Here is a 21,913-nt window from a genome sequence, read left to right on the forward strand (position 1 = left end):
GAGAGGGAAAGCCAAGGTGCGAGTGTCGACACAACCCTGAGCAGGCGCAAGCCAGGATGTAACGCCATTGTATGCCGAAAGCATTAACATGTTGGATGGGCTAGCCGACGAAGAGGTAGATCGATACCTCGAAGAGCACCCAAAGATAATCTCGTTGTTCGAAGTGGATGTTGCCGAAGCAGTCACCCTGTATATCGTGCAATCGGAAGAAGTTCGTAAGGAGCCGGATCGGGACGCCATCTGGGAATTACGTCAGGCCCAAGAAGCCTTGGACCAGGAAATGGCAGTATCGCAACGAGTAAAAGCGTCCTAGTTGGAGGAAGTAAACCTAGGAACTGGGGAAGAGTCCAAACCGGTAAATGTGGCAAAAGAAATGCCATCGACAGAAAAATCGGCAATGGTGGCGCTACTAAAAGAATTCCGGGACGTATTCGCATGGTCGTACGAAGACATGCGAGGATTGGACCCCCAACTATATCAACACCAGATCCACCTGAGCAAGGACGCAAAATCGGTAGCACAAAGACGATATTGTATGAATCTGAATTATGCGGCCAAAGTAAAGGAAGAAATCGACAAATTACTTCAAGTGAGTTTTATCCAGCCGGTGAAGAAGGTAACATGGCTAAGCCTGATTGTGGTAGTTCCCAAGAAGAATGGCAAAATTCAGGTATGCGTGGATTTTCGGAAATTAAATGCCGCAATAGTCATGGATGTGTTTCCACTCCCATTTACAGATGGAGTTCTGGAAACAGTAGCCGGGCATGAGATATATAGCTTTCTCGACGGATTTAGTGGATACAACCAAATTCGAATGTGACCGGAAAACCAGGAGAAGACAACATTCGTTACGGAATGAGGAGTCTTTGTAACAGTAGTAATGATGTTCGGATTAAAGACGACACTTGCAACTTTTCAGCGGATCATTATGGAGATATTTGGGGAGTTCATCCCGACGTTCATGCAGGTGTTCCTAGATGATTTTGCGGTATACGGCCAGAAAGGGGAACACCTGGATCATCTCTGGTTATGTTTAGAGAAGTGCCGGGGGTACCGGTTGAGCTTGAACCCGGCGAAATGTGTGTTCGGAGTGAAGAGTCGAACATTCTTAGGACACATCGTGAGCAAAGAAGGCATCACGATCGATCAGGATAAAGTAAAAGCAATTTTGGGAGCACCACTACCGGCAAATGCCAAAGCACTAAGCCAGTTTTTAGGTCAGATCCGGTGGCACAGCCGGATGCTTCGGTTTTTGGCCGATTTTGCGACACCCGTACATACAGCCCGTACACCGAATCCCATTCCAATGGACGGAGCAGGAGGACATGTCATACCACATGCTGAAAGTGATGCTGTCATAGGCATCGGTAGTACAACCTCCAGATTGGACTAAGGAATTTCATGTGTTTGTGGACGCATCCGATATTGCCATTAGCAACGTTCTCATGCAACTCACCCAACCATGGTGGTACCAGCTGGTTTATTATGCCAGTAGGAAGCTCTCGTAGGCAAACCGAAATTACTCTACGACAGAACGAGAAGCCTTGGGGATGGTGTACAGTGTAACGAAGTTTCGCCACTACCTTTTGGGACAAAAATTTTCCTTTCACGTGGATCATTTGGTTTGCTTTACTTGGTCTCCAAGTCACCCTTAACCGGCAAGCTAGCATGGTGGACGCTGCTATTACAGGAGTTCGAATTCGACATCTACCACAGACTAGGAGTGCAACATGCAGTAGCAGATTACTTGAGCCGGTTAGAATCCGGGGAGGCAGGCGACGGAGTCCGGGACGAGTTTCCGGATGCACAATTGTTTAGGGTAACTGCGGAAAACATGGTGGACGAGATGATGGCCGACGAAGACAAGTGGCTTATGAATATTCATCATTTTCTGAGCTCCGGACTGCCGACGGAGGAGTTAAACCGAGACAAGAGGAAATGGTTGGCGGCACAAAGCCGCCACTTTTGTTTACTATAGGACACGTTATACCATTGTGCGGTCTGGAGCGATGGAATTTGGCGATGTGCGGTCAGGAGCGACGAAAAAGACGTAATCCTACAGGAAGCTCATTGTGGAGTGGCAGGAGGCCACTATGCCGGAGACGCAACGACAAGGAAAATATGGAGAAGCGGATTATGGTGGCCCACAACACTAAAAGACGCTATTCGATATGCAAGGGAATGCGACCTCTATCAAAGAATGGGCCAGCCAATGGAGAAAGCAAGGATGCCGCATCAGCCGGTGTTACCGTTGGATCCCTTCCGAAAATGGGGATTGGATTTTATCGGACCATTCAAACCATCGGTGATGAGAACCGGTGACCAGTACATTATTGTTGCAATGGATTATTGCATGAAGTGGGTGGAAGCAAAAGCACACAGAGATAATATTGCGGCATCGACAATGAAATTTCTATATGAGCACATTTGGTGCCATTACGGATGTCCGATTGAGTTGATTAGCGATCAGGGTGGCCAATTCCTCGGACATGTGATGGAGAGCTTAAGGACATTCTGCGTAGTGATGCCTAAGTGCAGTACACCATACTACCCACAGGCCAACAGATTAGCGGAGTCCACCAACAAGACACTTCAGAATATTCTACGGAAGATTGTCAATGAAAACCAGACTGATTGAGACACAAAGCTACAGAGCGTGCTATGGGCATACCAAACATCATATAAGACAAGTCTCTGGACAACACTGTTTCGGTTAGCTTTTGGATTGGAAGCGGTAATGCCTATGGAGTTTCAAATTCTGAGTTTACGAATACAGATCCGGGAGAGGTTGAGCGAGAAAGAATCGGAAAAACTCTGGCTGTTAACATTGTGTGAGTTGGAGGAGCACCAGATAGTTTCTGTACTCCAGTTGGAGCTTGAACAAAAACGGCGGAAAGCGTTCATCGACAGGCACTGGAAGGGGAATGAAAAGCTGTTCAAGATCGGCAAGGCGGTACTGGTATTCCAGACCCGGATGGGCAAGATGCCGGGAAAACTACGGTTTCGGTGGACCGGACCATACTGGATAACACGAGAATTCAAGGGGTCCTATCAATTAGGAACGTTGGCCGGTGAAATCCTAGAGAAGTGGGTAAACGGTTTCCGACTGAAACCTTATCATGGATCGATGCCACAAAATCCGTTCAAGCAATCAGATGATGGAGTGGAAACCGGGAGTGGTAACCAGATATCCGGTAACCAAGAGGCGCTTAAACTGGATCCGGTAGTGCCGGCTACTATGGGAAAAAGAAAAAAAGATGATAAATGGACACCCTGAAATGGTGTGACGTCAGCTATTTAAAGCGCATCACGCGGCGTACAATCCTTATTATGGTACACAACGTGCATGCGTGAGAACCAAGAAAAGGCGGCAAAATGGGAACACAAAACATCTGCGTCACAGAAGCGTTTTCATTTCACGAGAACAGACCGTACAAAGAGCAGAGACGGATACAGATTATCCAACGCGCACAAACAGGAAGCATCGGTGTGCCAAAGCTCCCTAGCACAAGCGAAACTGACAATGACCTTGAACCAATGGCGCTCTCTGAAACGGCAAAGAAGTGGCTAACCCAGAATGGAATGGAGGGTTTCCTCCGGGTAGTTGAAGCCCCTCATCACGAAGAACCGGAAAAGGTCGTGCAGAAAATCGACCTTGAAGAAATCACGGAGGACGCTATTCGAGTCCTCATTGGTCTACCAGAGGGAGGGCTTTTCTCCATCGAGAATCCTTCCCCAGAGACATTGACAAGGTTCTTCAACAAATACTCCCTCGCCAGCAAAGCGTACCAGACACAGGGAGGTGAAGATGCCCTGTTTCGAGAAGTAGCCCGTGTGCTTCATGAATACGGCTTCATACACCCTCGCCCTCAAGTGATGCCTAAGAACAAGGCCGGTTTCATCGTCGCAACATATGAAGGGATTCGAGTGGATTGGCCGGTGATCACCGCCGATTCATTGCGAGCGGCCATCCAATCGATTGTGGATGGAAAGAAGGTCTGGACCGTGGTGGCACAGTGGCTCACCCTTCTTGCACCCTTGGTACTAGCCATAAAAGACAAGAAATGGCCTCGAACGACGGAAACAACTCCCACCAAGCTATCTAAGAGACAACAACTCCTTGCCAAGCACACTCTTGGATGGTTAGAGGGAGGATCGGTGCAAAAGGAACAGGAACCGTCAACACAGACGGAAAAGGAAAAACCAAGCCAAAAATAGTAGGCGGAGAAGGAGGCGTCGACAGAGCTACCAGTGAAGCCCCTAAAAATAAAACTGCACTGACAAGCGTGAGATCTGCCCACCTTGGCTCAAAAGATTAACATTGAAATCCAGGAGGAGGAGGTGGACGAAGAACCCGTCGACAATCTCCAACATCGCCAGCGAAGACGCAACGCAGAGGAGCACAGGGACGGATCGGATCCGGAGAAGGAAAGCACACCGACTCCCCGCGCCAAGGGACAAGAGCCAAGGCAGGAGACTAGGCCTGTTCGGCCAAAAGCGGTGGCACTGGTTATACCAAAACCGGTGACGAAACTACACATCTCATCGGGTCGACAGGCGCAACAAGAACAGGAGTTGCGGTCGGAGCCAGTAGTACAACTAGGGCTCGAGGCGAGACCAAAGCCGGCACCACAACCGGAACCGTCAAGACAACAAGGCACCAACAATCAATGGCTGTGTTGGATCGGAGGGCAGGTAGCTGGGGTGGTGAGCCGCATAGAAGAAGAAGAAAAAGCGCAAAGGGATTGGTTGTTCACCACCACCAAGGAATTGGAGAAGGCCCAAACACGAATCGGGAACTTGGAGGAAGACCTAGAGAAGGCCAAGGCAGACGCGGCCAAGGAGGTCCTGACCGAGCCAACTATATCAGAATCGGTGGCACCGGGTAATTTACAAACAAGCACTGAACCGGTGGCTTCTACAGAACCGGAAAGAAATAATGCACAAGAATAGGAACTCTCCACCCTAAGGGAGGAGTTAGCAGCTCAGGGGGCTTTTTGGGCTAGAGAAAGGGAGCAAAAGAAGACAATGGAGATGGAGAAGCGGAAAATAGAAGAAAACCTCCAAAAGACTTAGGCAGCCAACGACCGGTTAAAAGTAGAAAAAGACAAACTGCTGCAAGACAAAGACAAGCTGCATTGGATGGCAGAGGGAGAGATTGAACGATTGAAAGAAGAGCTCCGGCAACAGAAAGAAAGAGAAGACCGAGCAAGAAGTCAAATCAACCAGAGGTTAAATTAGAAGACCGAGGACTTTGAAAGACTGCACCGGGATCACAAGCACTTGGAAGCAGAGCACGAGAAGTTGATGGCAGAATGTGTCCGGCAATAGGAGAAGATTAGAGAACTCCAGAATGAAGTAACCAAGAAAATGGAGGCACTGGCGGAAAAACGAACGAAGGCGGTTGAGTCGGCAAAGCTGCTAGAGGAAGTGGCAAGGGAAAGGACGGTGCTCATCGGACAACACTATGAAGAGATGGAACGAGCAAAATTGGCTCTTAATAGGGTTCAGACAACTTATTAGACTCAATTGCTGGAATATGGGGTGCAAGCAGAAGCAACCATGGGCCTGATAAAGAAGTTAAAGGAGGAAAAGCAGGCTATGGAGGACAAATCCAAGATGGGGCTCAACCGGATCCCCGCCATTGTGCTAGCATGAAAAGCAACGACAAAGAGTATGATTGATGAAAGCTCAGTGCAATGGTGGTCTAAATGGGTACAACAGGCGGCGGAATTATAGGCTCTGTGAGCGGATGCTGAGAACAGGAGAACGAATGGTGAGAACTTCTATAAGATGGATGTAGAGAGTATTGTAACCAACCGGGAAGAGTTGTCGGACAATTTTTTGTCCTTGACAGGAGAACAACTGGCGGCTGTAAGACGGCTAGTGTAACAGTTAGATGATGACCAACTCGAGACTCAACTCCAATTCGCATGATTCGAACGGGAGCATAGACGGTAGGAGGCGTCGCGAAGGATGACGACGATCAACATAAGTGATGGAGAGCAATCTCCGGAGCAACCACCGAATCCAGCCGGATGAAGCTAGAATGGATCAATCGGGAGAGATGTACCGGAGCAGTCAGCAGAAGTCGAATAGGAGCAGTCGGATGCGGAAAGAGCGAAGGTGAGAGCATATGAACCAGGAGAAGACGCAATTGCCGGAGCAGGAAGGCATCAGCCATAACAGCAAGAGCCGTAGCAGGAATTAGAGCAAGAGCGGCAAAGTGAGGAACCCCTCGAACCTCTTGACCAGAGCATTCTGGACATACTTGATGAAGAATAGTGGAGCTAACCCGTGGGTTCGACGTACAATGTACTGTCCCACGGGTGTGCCATGTGTTGGGTAGTGGCGGCCAAGTATGGAAGGAGGAAGAGGCAAGCTGGTTCCTAGAAAAATAATTAAATAACTAAGAATTATGTTAGGAACGAACGGATCTGGAAGAGGTATGTCGATTCGGATCCAGACTGGTTCATAGCCAGTTGCCAGTTAGGCACCATTTTGTAGCACAGAACAGATGCTTATAAAAGGATCTAGATATCATTGTATGAAGGACGAAACATTAATATAAGAGCATGTTATTATTGTCTATCTGATCTTTATTCCGTCCCGTGTTTAATGTATTGAATCGGATCTCCACTAGACGTTAACCGGTTGATGCCTATCGGAGTTGGAAATTCCATCGTGGTCGCCAAAACTATGTTACTCCCGGGCCGGACTAGCCACTAACACAGGGTGTCCTTCTGGATCCCTTCACCAAAGGGGTGGTTGTGGTAAGGATTTCAGACTTCGATAGGCTTCAACCGGTTAACGTCCGGTGGAGATCAGATTCACAACACACAGTGTTACACGCGTAAGATCAATACATTAAACACATGACGGAATAATGATCAAATAGACAATAATAACATGCTCTTATATTAATGTTCCGTCCTTCATACAATGATATCTGGATCCTTTATAAGCATCCGATCTGTGCTACAAAACGGTGCCTAATTGGCAACCAGCTATGAATCGGTCCGGATCCGAATCGGCATACCTCTTCCAGATCCGTCCGTTCCTAACATAATTCTTAGTTATTTAATTATATTTCTAGGAACCATCTTGCCTTTTCCTCCTTCCAAACTTGGCCGCCAGTGCCCAACAAAACGCAAAGACTCAACGAGGAGGTCAAAGCTCAAACGACGATCGCGGCAAAAGCTAAAAGAGTGGTGGACCTCGCCGAGAGGGAGATAGAGCAACTCCACTCCGAACTCCAACAATCGTTAGATTAGGTGATGGACATCCGAGCAAAGGCGAGGAAGGGCGTGAGAGTGATCCAAGACAAGTTGGACGCCGAGGTCATGGCCCAGAAATAAACAATTGAAGTGCTCAACAAATAGACGGAAGCAGTCGGTTGAGTCGAGGGTATCATCGAGGCATTGCGCGAGGCCGTGCAAAAGAAACGCCATTGCTATGATGAGAAGATCGAGAACGAGCACTAAATGAAGAGAGAGGTTGAAGAACAATTGAATAAGGAAATGGGCCGTCTAGAAGAATTGCATGAGAAAGAGTCGAAGCTCTGGTAGGAGGTAAAATCACGGTACGAAACATAGGCAGCCTCCAACACCAACAAAATAAAAAATCTCAAGACGGGCATCCAAGTAATGTAGACGAAAACCGAGAGAATTAAAGTCCTACTAACGACCAACATGGAGAGATTCAACCACCAGCTCAAGGAAGCACTAGACCGGGGCTGGGCTGAATGGGCGAAGCAGGCAACGGAGCTCCATACCTATTGGGCCGACCAGGAGAATCGACAGAAAGAAGGCAATGGATTTTATAAACAAAACGAAGAAATCATCACTATGGTCCACAAGGACCTTGTACAAGAATATCAAGCCCTAGCCGATGACCAGCACCTCGAAGAAATCGCCTAGCTGTTAGAGGAATTTGACGACAGCCCGATCGAAACCTTGCTCGAACTCCAGGTGTATAAAAACGAACGAAAATAGGCGAAGCAAAGTAAAGGGTCGAAAACCATATCGCTTCCCGATAGTGCCTACGAAGAGCACATAGTGGAAGACAACGAGAGGCCGGAAGACACCACGATGCCAAACCTACCATCAAAGACGCACCCGGAACCTGCCGAAGCCCTGACAGAAGAAACACCGCAAATGGAGCCCCTCAATAGCCATCCCCTGAACAACCATGAGGAAGGAGGCCCAGAACCCGAGTAGACGACAACAACTGAACTATAGCTGGGAGGGACAATCGAAACAACAACCGAGCCAGGGTGAATAGAGCCAATCGGTCCCCCTGAACCTACCACACTAGAGTCGATGGTGCAGATGATGACACAACCCAAGACACCCACGGTGGCCCCCATTGACATGGCTTACTAGAGCGAGCATCCTGGACATCTTCGACGACGCATGAAAGTCCTGATGGGTTCAACTGTGCATGCATTGTTCCACAAACGTGTCATGTGTTGGCTACCTCGGATGACCAAGTGGGAAAGGTAGAAAAGAGAGGAGACAAAAGGGATGGTTATGGCAAGCAAAGAAGAAGGCTGGGGCCGAAACGTAATTAAGAAGGCATAATAGCCAAAACATTCATGAGGGGTAACGATTCACGTGCCGAGCGTAACCACCCATGACCCTATATAAAGGCAAAACCACGAGAGTTCACAGACTCCGAACATGATAACTATAGGAGAGAGGAAGGGTAAAATAGGAGACTCAGAGGCAATGACCTCGAGCTCTATATCTTCGCCAACCGGCGGTTATAACAGATACAAGTTGCCTCCTCGAGCTCTATATCTTCGCCAACCGGCGGTTATAACAGATACAACCTTTTGTATCTGTCTCTATCTTTGTACAACAACTAAAAACTAACAACTAACTAACAGTTCTTCCAACACAACCAATAAGTTTTGCCCTAGTTATATTCATAGAATGAACCATATGTATCATACGTGCATTTGCATTCGAGAATGATTCAATCAAACGTGTATGGTAAATCATCTCAAAGTTGGGTTGGATTGAAAAATTGGATTGGATTGGATTGACTAGGGTCTATATTATATATTGATTCACTCTCAATCCCAATAAGTGGACTCTAATCCATTGTGAACCACCAACATAAGTATGGTTGCAATATTTGCATTGTATCACATGCATACTTTTGGGATGCAAATCAAGACATCTCTATCATCCTCACTTTAAAACTTTACAAAAAAATGAGTATGAACTATAGAGATTGAATCAAAATATGTCATTATAAATTATAATCAAACGTTCAAAAACTCATAAAACGTATATTCGAGAATATGAAGAAAACATGACATAAGCAGTAGTAGCATAACAACTTACCACTAGGGTGACCTAATTTCTAATAACAAAGAAAGAAAAAAGAAAAAAAACTCATTAAATGTATATTCGCGAATATGAAGAAAACATGACATAGGCAGTAGTAGCATAACAACTTACCACTAGAGTGACAATTTCTAATAACAAAGAAAGAAAGAAAAAGGAACATGACACTAACATAAAATTTTGCCATGACATAGGCAGTAATAGCATAACAACTTACCACTCGGGTGAGCTAATTTCTAATAACAAAGAAAGAAAGAAAAAGAAGAAAAAGGAACATGACACTAACAAGAGGATATGAGAAAGTTGGGAATTGAACCCAAGACACAAGTAATAGTAGCACAACAACTTACCATTAGGTTATGCTTAGTTCTAATAATAAAAAAATAAAATAAAAAAATTATTATAACACTAATATAAAATGTTGCTATGACATGGTACTAATGAGAGAGAGAGAGAGAGATGAAAATATTGGGAATCGAACCCAAGACATAGACAACAATAGCATGACTCCTTACTACTAGGGTGAGCAAAATTATAATGACAATAAATGAAAAAAATGAAAAAAAAAGGAGCATGTATTTTTCCCATTTCAAACGTGTTCGTTTCCAAACGTTTCCAAACATTTGAATGCTTGCATGAACATGAATATTACGTTCTATGGTTATATTTATAGTTATATAAATTTAGGGCTATTTACAAGTATGGCCTCAACAAGTGCATCAAAACATATTTACTAATATTTCCTTTCTTCTGGTTCACACTGGATCCGGCCGGATACCTTTCGGATCCATCCGGTCTAGTTTCTTCCTCCGGCTTTTCCGGATCCAACTCGTCCGATCTCATCCGGAGGGACCATTTTCCCAACACTTCCGCCACCTTCGCCATATATGCATAATGATGTGCCATATAGTCGTTGTATTCGTACCGAACTACAAGGTTCTTCTGGTAAGTTGATTGGTGCAGTTTCTACTTTGCCGATTTCATGGCCCTCTTGGCCGACTCATACCTCATCTCCGGAGGTCCATCTTCGCTCGGGACCGCTTCAAACTCACTCTGATCCGAAGCACCAGCCTCTGTGCCGTATTTCGACATCTTCATCTTCCATTTCTGCTTGTGTGTAAGCCTTCTCCTCGGCTTTTGGCGTGGGGACTCCATGGCCGAATCTTCACTACTCGATGGCTCATCATCCGACTAGTGGTCCCAACTCAGTCTCTCATTCAACTAACTTAGCCAAAATGAGATCAGACTCTCCTCTCGAGTTCCGATTTCATCTTCCACACTGGTCTTGTCTCCAGTAATCAGCTCGGATTCTTCGAGGGTCGGAGATGGAAGGGAGTGTACCAGGATGCCGATTTGTCAAAGACGACATCACAACTCACTCTCACTTGCTTTGTCTAAGGGGTGTAGTATTTGTACCCTTTCTATTGGTATGAGTAGCTGATTAAAATACACTTCTCGGCCTTGGCATCCATATTTCATCGCTTCTCGTCCGGCACATGCAAGTATGCGATATTGCCGAATACCCTGAGGTGTGCCAAATTTGGCTTTCGCCTAAAATATAGCTCATGTGGCGACACGTTTGCTCCGGAGGTCAATTATATCCGATTCTGTATATAGAAGGCCATCTAGATCGCTTCCGCCCAATAGATCCTGGGCATGCTCTTCTCCTCTAGCATTGTCGTAGCCGTTTCTACCATTGTCTAGTTCCGTCTCTCGGCCACATCATTTTGCTCTAGCGTGTATCTACAGGAGAACTCCCTCTGGATTCCCTTTGTTTGGAGATAGTTCATGAACTGGCTGGAAAAATACTCTTTCCTGCCATCTGACCATAAACACATGATCTTCCTCTCTATTTCCCTCTCGACTAGAATTTTCAGGTCCCGGATACAGGAGAAGGCTTCACTTTTCTTCTCAATTAGGTTGACCCAAGTGTGTTGACTAAAATCGTTGATGAAGGAGACGAAGTATCGGCTCCTGCCCATGCTCTGTATCATCAGGCATTGACGATCTTTCAACAGTACCCTCCAAAGGATAGCTTGTTTAAGATGCGGAGAGATAGGGTTACGTCTCGGAGTAGTATTATCATTATGGGAGTCTGCATGCCGTAGAAAAGCTGCGTCAATCAGTTGAAGCCTGGTATGCCACAAGTTAATGTTCGAAACGAGAAATGAATCCAAGTTTCAAGATGATCGATCCTTTGAATCCAGTTCATATGATGTCTTTCTCAAGTGCCCGTGGAAGCATATCTCAGGTTCACCAATTGCTTGGCATGAGAGGACTCATGTCAGACCCAAGAGGTCAAGTGATCGATTTACCTATCCGGAGGAACTTGCATGAAGGCTTATCTTTGACAGAATATATTATTTTTGTCCATGCTCACACACCTGCCCATGCTCACACAACTTCTGGTCCCCATTCATCCATGTGTTTGATGGGGTGCGCGGTGTTGTCGCCGGTCTTGACAACTACCCGTTGTTTTGATTTTTCCAAGCTCAAGAACCATTCGACATGGTTCGTCATATGATTTGACACTCTGGAATCAACATAACAAACCTCTTCCAGTTTTGTGGTACGTACTCCCATCTGGCTTGCCTTGTGCTTCATCATAAGTGCGAGACTTATTTCAGGTCACCCTGAGCCTTCGACGTAGTACGATCGATGATACCTATCTACATCACGTCCGCTAGATCCAGCTCTGTCTCATTCAATGCGTTTGTTCCAACACTCGCTCACTCGGTGGCCCTTCCAGCCTATTAGAGACATGTACTAAAGTAAGCATTAGATAAGGATAGATCTAGGTAGATAGAAAGAAAGGAGAGAGAGAAAGAAGGGTGTCGATCCACCCGACCACCCTCGAGCGAAGGGATCGAGACGGACTCGAGCCTCGATCGGCGTCCCATACCACCGCCGTGGCGTCGAGTCGTACCTAGTGCTGGCGCGCTCACTACAAGAGTTGATCCACCACAAGACAGAGTCTCGACGTAGTCAACAAGATGATCAAATGAGGGTAGCTAGGCCTCTTATTTATAGTGATACCCAAGGCCCCCAGGCAAGTTCACACTTGGCCTAATGGGTTGTCTCAATCCCGAGGATTAAAAGTAATTCTCGCCTTCTTTACACTCTCGTTTAACCCTCACACTTATCCACGTGTATAAAATACTACAGTAAATTCTCACCACGGGATATTAAATGGTCATGCCCGTAACATACTCCCCCTCTTTAAAACATTGCACTCTTGCAATGGAAAGTTAGGGAAGTTAGTTTTGAGAGTACTCTCACGTTCCCATGTGGCATCTTTTATTGATTTATCCATCCATTTTATTTTAAATTCTCGTATTTCTTTTGTACGTAATTTTTTTGTTTTAACATCGAGAATTCTTTCTGGTACATGTGGTTTAGAAGATACATCTTTGGCAGTAACCAGAGTTTCAGTTGTAACTGTATTGTCGCCAGAACCTAGAAGTTCTTTTAGATGACTCACATGAAAAACTGGATGAATTCCAACACCATCGAGAAGAGTGAGACGATAGGCTGATGACCCAATCCGTTTGAGGACTGTAAAAGGTCCACAAAACCGTGGGGCTAACTTAGCGCACTTACCCGTAGACAATGTCTTAGAATTGTGAGGTACACGTAAAAATACTTTCTATCCAGGGTTGAATACATGAGGTTGCCTATGATGATCGGCATAAAAACGCGCTCTATCTTGAGCTGTTTTTATATTATCTCGTGCAATATGCAACATATCTTGCATATCCCGAAGAAAGTTTTGCGTACTTCGCAACTCATCATGATGTATATTAACATCAATCGGGGCTCGTGGCTGAAAACCATACATCAATATAAAAGGACTATATCTCGTCGACGTATGCTTGGAGTTGTTATAAGCAATCTCCAAAATTGGGAGATAACGTTCCCATTTTGTTGGTTTTGTACCAATGTATGCTCGAAGCATGTCCTCAATAATTTGATTTACTCATTCTGTTTGTCCATCAGATTGAGGATGATCCGTGGAGCTCATGCTCAACGTAGTTTCTAACTTCTTAAAGACTTGTGTCCAGAAGTCACTAGTAAATTTTGGATCTTGATCACTCACGATATCCATCGGTAACCCATAAAAATGAAATAACTCGTCCACGAATTGGTAAGCCAATCCAGGAGCTGTTACTGTGGTTTTAGTAGCAATAAATCTTGCCATTTTAGTTAGTCGATCAACCACAACCCAGATGGCATCATGGTCTTTTTGGGTGTGAGGAAGACTAACAATAAAATCCATGGATATACTTTCCCACTTATTATTGGGAATGTCCAAGGGATGTAAAAGTCCTGCGGCTTTAAGTCGCTCGGCTTTGTTAACTTGACATTGGTGACATTTAGTCACATAGTTATGTATGTCAGGGCCAATAAAATTGAGTGGAGATGAGAACGAGTGTACGATGTATTCCAGGGTGCCCTGCTGAGGGTGCATCATGGCATTCAAAAAGAATCTTCTTTTTGACCTCAGGTAAATCTGGAACACAAACCTTCCCATTACGGTAGAGCAGACCGTTAGCAATGTGGAAGTATTCCTTTGAGGATGTGGTGGTGTCTGTTCCAGACTCAACTCTTGCCTAGTATTTTGCGAAATAACTATCATCAGGATACTTCCCTCGAAGGTGATCATAAAGATCTGATGTTATTTCAATGACGCTAAGCATGTTAACTTCACAGATGCGACTTAGTGCATCAACGATAGTATTCATGGAACCTTTACGATATCGTATGGAAAAATCAAAGTCCTGGATGAGATCTGCCCATCGTGCCTTACAACCTTTCAGGTCTTGTTGGTCACAAAAATATTTCAAGGACTCGTGGTCCGTAGTTACCACAAAGCGATTTCCATAAACATAATAGCGTCTTTTTTTGATTGCATGTATAACTACAAAAAATTCATTTTCTTGAATGGTATATTGACATTGAGCAGAATCAAGTTTCTTACTCTCGAATGCTATTGGTTTACCATCTTGATATAAGACAACACCTATAGCATAATCGCTTGCATCGGTTTCAACCTCAAAAGGTTTTGAAGGATCGGGTAAAAGAAGTGAAGGAGCCTTGCATACCAGGTCCTTGAGTTCCTTAAAGGCGAGGTCTAGTGTAGCATTCCACACAATAGGTTTTGTAGACTTACGCGTTTGACCTTTTAGAAGATCAGTAAACGACGTCGTCAATTGGGAGTAATTACGAAGGGATTTTCGCAAAAACCCGACAAAACCAAGGAATGATCGAACTTCTCGAATGTTCCGAAGAGTGGATCAAAGCTTGATTTTCTCGATGCGAGAATGATCAATTTCAACTCCTAGTTCGGTTATGAGATGTCCAAGATAAGTAATTGATTTCTTGAAGAACTCACATTTTGAGATCTTCGCGTAAAATTGTTTGTCACGCAATGTTTGTAAAACAAAGCGGACATGTTTAGCATGTTCTTGTAATGTACGACTATAAACTAAAATATCATCCAAGAAAATAACAACAAATTTTCCAAGTTGTTCTCGGAAAATGTCATTCATTTCTTGTTGAAATGTAGCCGGAGCATTGGTCAAACCAAAAGGCATAACCAAAAACTCATAATGGCCATAGCGCGTATGAAATGCCGTTTTAGGAACATTGTCCTCACTTATACGAATTTGATGGTAGCTAGTATGGAGATCAAGTTTCGTAAAATACCGAGCTCCCTGGAGACGGTAAATTAGATCGTCAGCCCGGGGCAATGGATACGAATTCTTGATCGTCACTTTATTCAAGCGTCGGTAATTAATACACATACACCATGTGCCCTCTTTCTTTTTAACCAAGAGAATTGGTGCACCCCATGGAGATTTACTATAATGTATATAACCCATTTGTAAATAGTCCTTGAGTTGTTTAGATACCTCATCCTCTTCGGATCGACTTAAGTGATAAGGAGGTATACTTATTGGTGCAACGCCAGGTACAATATCTATACGATGGTCTATATTACGTTTAGGAGGTAACCCATCTGGTAGTTCACTCGGAAAAACATCACGAAAATCATTTAAGATTTCGTCATGTTGTTGTTGTTCAAAATATGTTAATTGAACTGAGACATTACGATATTGTAAACGTGAATGTCCAGATCAAGTACACAATAAAATAGAGTAGAACAAGACAACTCAGATATTGATGGACACGAGGAAACAATCGAGAGGGATTGTTTTTTTACACATTGAATAAAATGAGTACAATCGTTCTGTACAAATGTAATTGAATGATGAACCCAATCAATAGATAAAGAAGAGCTTTTATTATAGAACCAGGGATAACCCAATATTACATCGGTGGTACAAAGATTCATTACATGGAAGTCTACTTCCTCTATATAAGTGTCAATGGAAATTCCTAATGAATGAATCGCCCCGTTGATGTATTGTGCTCTTCCATCAACCAAGTGCACTGTGTAGGTGTGATCACTTACGGTGGGTTGGATTCCCCATATCTGAACCAAACGATCATTCACAAAGTTGTGTGAGCTTCCCGAATCAAATAAAAATTGTATGGGAGATCCATTGATATACCCATTTGCACGTAGTAAATCATTGGGACCCAATACATAGTGAGAGAAAGAACATTGACAATTACTTAAATGATGTGTATAGACCTGAAGGAAATTAGGAATCTGACCTTTATGGTCTGCAACTTTAGTTGTGTTGTCGTGCTCTTTCCGTTGGAGCTTTCGACATTGATCTTTTGTATGACCCTTCTTTTTGCAGAATACGCAAAAAGGATGTTGTCGCTTACAATCGCGATCCATGAATTCGTTGGGTGTCTTGCGTTTCCCAAGGAATTGCGACTGCTTAGTCCTGGGCGCTTCGTTGGGTTTGTTGTGGTCCTTCTTCGGAGTGCGTTGATAGCGAAGAACTATTTCAACGGCCTCTTCGAAGGATTTTGGATCCTTATCGTGCACTATCCAATGATAGTCCGAATTGGGGATGCCATTGACAAAACAAGCTATTAACTAGTTGTCCCCTTTTAGACTCGATTTTTGGATTTGGGTTCTAGCATGGTGGACATATTCTTCTAGCGAGGAAAACTTCCTGCTAGAGAGGTTCATTAAAGCTTGTGCTGCCTCGGTTCGAGAGGGAGGTTGCAGAAATTGGCCCTTAAAAACTGTGACAAAATCTGTCCAGGTATTGGGCAATTTCCCCAACGTACGGAGCCCACGCCACCAGGCAGCGGCCTTACCCCCTAGTTCTCGGCCGACATATGCAATCTTTGTACTATCTGGCGTGGGATAGAGCTAAAAATGAGACTCCCATCGGCCCAGCCACGTGCAAATTGCTTCTTCGGTTCTTTCCTTTTTGTCTCCCGTAAATGGCTTAACGATAAACGATGGTTCACCCTGTCGCTCATCAGGTCTATTAGTCTCACGTTGTAGACTAATGACACGTGCCTCGAGAGCACTTTGAGATTGCCGAAGTTTGGTCATTTGTTGAGCGGTAAAACTAAGGTATTGGGTTATTTGCGAAAAATACATCTCAATGGACATTTGTCCAGGAGGATTCCCTTGAGCGGATGACATCGGGTCGTTATTTTGAGCCATTAAATGATTATTTCTGGAAAAGAAATAGAATAAGGTAAGAGAGAAAGTCATAACATCATGTCGTGATGTAAACCTATCATGGGCGAGCATTAATCGATATCATTATCTCACGTCAATACCCCTCTAGACGTATGAGATGAGGTTCAAGATCAGGTTACTATGGTAACACAAAGGTGTTTAAAAAACCATGGGGGTGACAAATAAATGTCTTTCCCTGATCTCTATATCGATTTTTTCATGGTGGCTCCCCGAGGCTCAACCATGTATGTTCGCGTCATGAATAGTTTATACACGATTTTTTTTTTAACAATAAACTATGTTTCGGTGCCCACATATGTGGTTTCGGCTCTTTAAGTCCTATTACGAGGACCCCGAAGTGCACTTAGACCTCAAGTCTAAACATGTGTTATAGTCATATGTATCAACGATGTTGTATGGTCTTGGTCATATTTGAACTCGAGACCTCGAGAACAAATGCATTAAACACTTCAGGCCAACCAAGTAGGTTGCTCTTCTTGAATGTTTAATGTTTCATGCGTATAAGAGATATGTGAGGCATTTGCCCATATATGTTTTTTTAAAAGAAACATATATGTCAAGAGTCCTTATTTCGCCCTCATTTACTACAACTATGTTGGTATGTTACCTAACCTCAAGTCTCGTAATTACGATGGCATACGCCAAAGTGCAACCTAATGGTCAAGCCAAATGAGCCCTCTTTTCGTAGTAGGCCCACGTGGCCCATCACATGGTCACATCATTACGAATGCCTCTCGTAAGAATGATCTCATGGTGGCATCGTATCCATGTAATGAGGGAGGGATATTGGATACGTGTGTCATAAGAGAGACCTCACATGAAGTAGGTCAAGCCCTATGTACTCAAAATCGTTATGGCTATAGCGTTTCTTTACGTAATGAAATATCGAAGTCACCAACGGGGATTTCAACAATAAAAAATTGTTGAAAAAAGGGATGGTGACAACGCTATTCTCACAAAAATGTGAGGACGGCCACCAAGATCCTTTCCCCAAAAAGGAAAACATTCGATTTAAAATCACGTAATAACTTATATACACATATGTATATTATCACATATATACGATCAACTACGTATACACGTGACCACATATGCCTATATTAAAGAAATCGTTATATTTAATAGCCAAAAATGACGTAATCGAGATACGTAATCGAGGCATATACCTCTACGCACACGAGACATCCAAAAATAAGGGTTCAACATAATACGCAATTGAGGTATTGACCTCTTAGACATACGAGACCACACGCATATCATTTACAACAAAATCGAGGTGTTGACCTCATACGCAAACATAACATATGTTCGTGAACGTAATACGTAAATGAGGTATTAACCTCGTATGCATACGACACTCATCACATATTATTTATATGTCAAACGAGGTATTGACTTCGTGCACATATGTAAGCGTTTTAGATAACCAATTAAATACCACTACAACATCATTTAATTAATGAAAATAATCTACATATTAACCATACACATGATTAGATGGGAGAAGAAAAAATAGACCAAAAATAACAAGAAAGATTACCGAAGTTCCTTGTTGATCCTTGTCTACATGAAGGCCAACCGCACAACGATCAATCGCCATCCATCGAGAAGATAAGACCAACAAAAGAAACATTAGTACAAAGGCTCTGATACCAAATATTAGAGACATGTACTAAAGTAAGCATTAGATAAGGATAGATCTAGGTAGATAGAAAGAAAGGAGAGAGAGAAAGAAGGGTGTTGATCCACCCGACCACCCCCGAGCGAAGGGATCAAGACGGACTCGAGCCTTGATCGGCGTCCCATACCACCGCCGTGGCGTCGAGTCGTACCTGGTGCTGGCGCGCTCGCTACAAGAGTTGACCCACCACAAGATAGAGTCTCGACGTAGTCAACAAGATGATCAAATGAGGGTAGCTAGGCCTCTTATTTATAGCGATACCCAAGGCCCCCAGGCAAGTTCACACTTGGCCTAATGGGTTGTCTCAATCCCGAGGATTAAAAGTAATTCTCGCCTTCTTTACACTCTCGTTTAACCCTCACACTTATCCACGTGTATAAAATACTACGGTAAATTCTCACCACAGGATATTATATGGTCATGCTCGTAACACAACCACAATACCAACAGTCTTCCATGGCCTTTCCTTGCAGGCTTCCGATGCCACCTTGACTCCCCCTACTCATGGAGGGTCTGGAACTGCTGTCAACACCACCTCTGTGCCTTCTTCCCTACTCTTTTCGGCCACCTCCATTGCATGCTGACCCACCTCGTCCACGATGAACACGGGGCCGATCTGACCCCGGGTACAACATCTCGTTGTGCACGTGCGTGCTCATTGACGCACCTGCGTGGTTTTCTTCAACAAGCAGCGTGGACTGCAACTCGAAGAAGGACAAGGTATTCTCTCTCGTGCAAACCGCCGTTGGGAATGATCCAAACCTAGACGTCAACCCTCCAATGCAAACCTACACCATTTTGTCCACCTCAATAGTCACGTTGATGGAGGCGAGAGAGTTGCAGATCTCCTTGATTCGAGCAGTGTAATTGGCCACAGATAGACCTTTCTACCAGACATTGCTAAGCTCCTGCCTAAGCTATAACTTCCTGGTGGCACATCTTTTGGCGTCTTGGCATCTCGAATGGAGCTGAGTAGCTGATCTCCGACACTGGATGCAAAGCAGTACACATCTCTGCTTGTTGCCTGCCTACATCATTCACTCCTTCAACATAACTTCAGTATCCGTGAGCAAAGAGGTATTGGTGCATCTTGTACAACCAAGATGCGTAGTTGCTCCTATCGATCTTTTTTGTCAGAAGTGACCTTCCCAAACCTCTGTCCATGTTCCTGTCTTTTCTTCTCCAGAAGACAAAAGCTTATCTCTGTCTTGTTCACTTTGTCAGTAGTAGAGGATTCTTCTAGCCCTCACACTCTGATACCATGTAAAAGAATACATGTGGAAGGATTCTTCTGGTAACTTAGCACAAAATACACAGTCAGTTATCTAGAGGTATAACAGATATGTAAACACAGAGTAATGGTGAGTGAGAGCAGACAACAAAAAATTCTATTATAAAAAAGGCTCAATACATTACATAGTGCTTAAGTGCATTTCATATATACATGCCCATCTGTTAGGGTTGTTATGAAGTACTGATATGTACTTCAATGTTCTTAAAAGAACATCTGACACTAATTGCCTACGTTGGACTTATTTAATAAAATAGGTCTAATCGGCATGTGTGACGTTCCAAATAGCTTCCTAAGCCGCTCCATCATCCGGATCCGACATCCGGATCCGGTATCCAGCTTCTTTAGTCGATCCAAAATCTGGTCCGGGAACTAGGCCTAGCCAACCGGTTCAATTCCAGTCTGACCTATCGACTTGTCTAGCTGGTCCGGCCCATGTTGAGCTTGCTCGCTCAACATGGATGAGGTTGAAGAGAAATGCGCTGAATATCGTTCGGCCACAACTGAGTAGTAAATCACTTCTTTGAGAATCAAACACAGAAATGGGAAATGGAGAGTACACAAGAAAATGACACAGGATGTTTACGTGGAAAACCCTAATAGGGGAAAAAAACCATGGGAGCCCACAGACTCCGAACTATCACTATGAAGAGAAGGGGTACAATAAGAGACTCATAGGCAACAACCTCAAGCTCTGTATCTTCACCAAGCGGTGGTTACAACAAAGTATCGCTCTGTATCTCTCACTCCCTCCTTGTTGCTCTCACTATACAATAGTTGCAGCAATATGACAACAACACAATCACACACATAGAGTGATTGCCCTAAGTCATATTTATAGTTGTATGAACGTAGGGCTATTTACAAATATAGCCTCAATGGGCTTATTCAAGACATATTTACAAATCTGTCTTCTCTTCCGGTTCTCACCGGGTCCTCTTTATCCATCACCGGATTCCATCCGGAGAGACCGATTTCCCAACAGAGGTCAACATTGGTCTCTCACATCACCAATGTGACTTTGAGTGTATGGTTGACTTGGGTGTCATCCCCACTCATAATTCTAAATTTGTTCAAACACTTAGCTCACATTTTCCTACCACGACACAATCAAATGATTACATTTCCCCTAACATGAATTCCTCTTACCCTCACCATCTACAAGGATCTTCACCCTCACTGTCTACCTCTCTCCAAACTTCCCCTTTCCTGCTTACATCGTTTTCCCACATTACCTCCTGTTGGCCATCCGCCTCTTCACCTCCCACTCCTTCCAAAATTTATATGAAAAGTAACCAGCCAGGACACGCTATCGTGGTGCGGCGTGTTCAATGTGAGAAAAAGCGAGGTTTGACTCACATCTCATGAAATAATCTAGACATATAAATAATAATTATTATAATAAATAACTTGTAGTAGCTTAGTGGTTAAGGCTTATAATTATATATAGACAGGTGTAGAGTTCGAGTCTCTCTTGTTACAAATCAAGTAATATTTTGCTCCCCTTCCATTTTTGTGATACAAATAAAAGCATGCAATGTAAAAATAGACGCCTCTTTCCTCTATATGAGGGGAGGAATATGGCTTATTTTGAGGGTCGCTCATTTTGCCTTAGGGGTATACCACTAGGGTTTCATCATCTTCTCATCATCTTCTTGGGTTAGGGTTTCGTAACCTCCCTTTTTCCTTCTTCTTTTTCTCGTAGGGTTAGGGGTTTAGAGCTTCTTCTTTCTACTTTTCTATCTTTCTCCTCAACATATTAGAGAACCCGAGGTTTAGGGTTTTATGTTCCTTATTTAGCGTGTAGGGTTCATCTTTCTTATGAGTTTTAGGGTTGTGAATTTTGCATCCACTTGTGAACCAGGGTTTGGGTTTGGGTTCCTTATACAACGACTTCTTCAACACCTCCATGATGGTCAACTTGGTGGCCGGTTGCGGAAGAGAGG

Source organism: Azolla caroliniana, unplaced genomic scaffold (assembly GCF_043228905.1).
Source record: "Azolla caroliniana isolate FFs.n. ecotype wild unplaced genomic scaffold, voAzoCaro1.0.p SCAF_12, whole genome shotgun sequence".
NCBI classification, from domain to species: Eukaryota; Viridiplantae; Streptophyta; class Polypodiopsida; order Salviniales; family Salviniaceae; genus Azolla; species Azolla caroliniana.